Source organism: Schistocerca americana, chromosome 6 (assembly GCF_021461395.2).
Source record: "Schistocerca americana isolate TAMUIC-IGC-003095 chromosome 6, iqSchAmer2.1, whole genome shotgun sequence".
NCBI classification, from domain to species: Eukaryota; Metazoa; Arthropoda; class Insecta; order Orthoptera; family Acrididae; genus Schistocerca; species Schistocerca americana.
In genome coordinates, this window is record NC_060124.1 from 556,049,370 (window position 1) to 556,052,228 (window position 2,859).

The window sequence follows — 2,859 nt, forward strand, 5'->3', positions numbered from 1 at the left end:
ATTACACCCATTATTTTTTTAATAATCCTTCTTTCCAGTACCTCTAGTTTGTCCATCTTATAGTTCATCGTTAGCCATTCAGATCCATACAAACATTCTGGTCGTACCACTGTGGTGTAGTGTTTTAGTTTTGTTTTTCTAGATATACATTTCTTGTTGTAAATATTTTTGGTCAAACCATATGCTCTTTCCATTTTGTTAATTCTTACATCTACTGCAGATTTTTCTAGTCCATTATGTTGTATAGTTTCTCCAAATTATTTAAATTTATTTACTCGCTCTATTTTACCTATTTGTGTTTCTATGTATTTTGGTGCATTTTTTATATTTGTCATGAATTTTGCTTTTTCAGCTGAAATTTTGAGACCAGTTCTGTTCGCTAATTTTTACAGAATGTTTATTTGAGTAACTGCTTCTGTCAGGTTTTCTGAAAGTATTGCGAAATCATCCGCAAAAGCCAAGCAGTTTACCTGAATTCCATTTGTTTTCCTTCCCAGAGTTATTGGTTCAATTTTGTGATTTTTTACCTCCGAATTCCAGATCCTTACAATTTTTTCTATAACACAGTTAAACGGTAAAGGTGATAAACCGTCACCTTGTCTAACACCAGTTTTTATCTCAAAAGGCTGAGATACTTCTTCCCGTACCGCAAGGAGAATCGCTGATGCAGGCTTCTCTCTTGTCTCCAGTATTTTGTGTACGGTGTCACACGTACTCGGTCAGAAATTTTTGCTATGTCCTATTTCTGCATCATTCACACCAATGAATACCCATAAATTGTGGTAAAAATACTGTTTTTCAGGTTTACATAGTTCTCCTTGTGCTCCGAGATGTCATAAATTTTGTTCACTTGAGCTTTTTTTATTTTCAAATGTCCTGAAAACACGGTTATCAATAATGTTTCCATAGGACATTTCAGGTTATGAAAAGACACTCGCTTTCCTCAGAACTGTTTTCAGAGAAGAAACTATTCTTGAGACTCGACTAACAATGAAAGTAAAAATTTTCCGTGAAACCCAGGAAGAACAACGAGGAGCATCATCATCATGACGAATGCAGAATTATTTTGCAAGTGACCTTTCAATCTCATGAGACTACAGCAGTTTCGTATACATGACTCGGCCTTATTTCTAGAAAGAGTGCGAGGCCTAGAGATTAGATACCTCAGCTGGGAATGTCATAAGTGGGAATTGTAACTTCGTCATTTCGCATCTATGACGTATAATGTTCGTAAAGAGTCGATAGTTTGTGGCGCCTCTGAAGATAAAGCTCCAAGAAATTCAAGGGATGATTATAACGCCGCCGATAGGTGGACCTGAATCACGGACGGTATTCGATAAGTCGATCGAGTACGTGCCATTTTACCTCCTATCTGCTTCCTCGTCTCACGCTTAACCTTACACATTCCACAACTGCGTCACAGACTTTCTCCTACGTCCTGTAGCAAATACAGGTGTTATTCCAGGTATTTCTAGTTTCGCATTCATTATATGATAGGGGAGATGTATAACTATTTCTGCTGTGTGCTTGTGAACACATTCTATATCCCTGTCACAGTGGCCTTCTCTAGGAAAACGACCATAGTGAGGTAGGCCTTATACCGATAGGTTCTGTTTAAATACTGGGAATCAGTGGCAAAACAATACACCGGTAAGATCAGCTCTAATTTTTGCAGCCACCCTCAAAAGACATTCCTAAAAATCTAGATTCTCAATACAAGTGAGTTCCGGGAGAACCCCACTGATGTTTTAGGATGCCTATACCTGGCTGGTCCTATAAACGCCGACTAGCTTCCAGCAGAAGTTGCCTTGGGCTCACGGCGTCCTCAGTGACATGAAGGAACCTAAGGCCTGCCCGACGATCACCACCATATAGTTTAAAAATAATTGTTGTAAACCAAAGGAAGTTATACATAACTAAAATCGTCTAAAAAAGACACGGTCCAGTCACATTAATGGCCAACGGCCTGGCCGCAGTGGAAACACCGGTTCCTGTCAGATCACCGAAGTTAAGCGCTGTCGGTCTGGGCTAGCACTTGGATGGGTGACCGTCCGGTCTGCCGAGCGCTGTTGGCAAGCGGGGTGCACTTAGCCCTTGTTAGGCAGACTGAGGACCTACTTGATCGAGAAGTAGCGGCTCCGGTCTCCAAAACTGACATACGGCCGGGAGAGCGGTCTGCCGACCACACGCCCCTCCATATCCGCATCCAGTGACGCCTATGGGCTGAGGATGACACGGCGGCCGGTCGGTACCGTTGAGCCTTCCACGTTTTAGTCAAATTAACCCATTATGTCCTATCGTATGATTTGTCGTACGCTCGCTCTGCTCACGTATATTTGTTTCCAGAAGCTCTTTGTCAATAACTGAAATATTTCGTTTATGTTTTATGGTTTGTTTGAAAGTCCATTGTGGACTGAGGAGATCATGATTGTTTATTTCATGGTGGAAAGCGTTTGTTCTAGTGCTACTGACTCTGATGCTTATCGTCATGGACAGAAGTGAGTAATAATAAAATTATGATGTACAGATTGGTAATTCCGCTCGTATTATTACGCATTAGAGAAAGAGTTTGACAATGTTGACTGGAATACTCTCTTTCAAATTCTGAAGGTGGCAGGGGTAAAATACAGGGAGCGAAAGGCTATTTACAATTTGTACAGAAACCAGATGGCAGTTATAAGAGTCGAGGGGCATGAAAGGGAAGCAGTGGTTGGGAAAGGAGTGAGACAGGGTTGTAGCCTCTCCCCGATGTTATTCAATCTGTATAATGAGCAAGCAGTAAAGGAAACAAAAGAAAAATTCGGAGTAGGTATTAAAATTCATGGAGAAGAAGTAAAACTTTTGAGGTTCGCCGATGAC

The 2,859-nt window shown here is 41.0% G+C and overlaps 1 pseudogene; it reads left to right on the forward strand.

Moving 5' to 3' along the window:
• The first annotated feature begins 1,957 nt into the window (after positions 1 to 1,957).
• LOC124620538 lies at positions 1,958 to 2,075 on the forward strand (annotated as a pseudogene).
• The last annotated feature ends 784 nt before the right edge of the window (positions 2,076 to 2,859 follow it).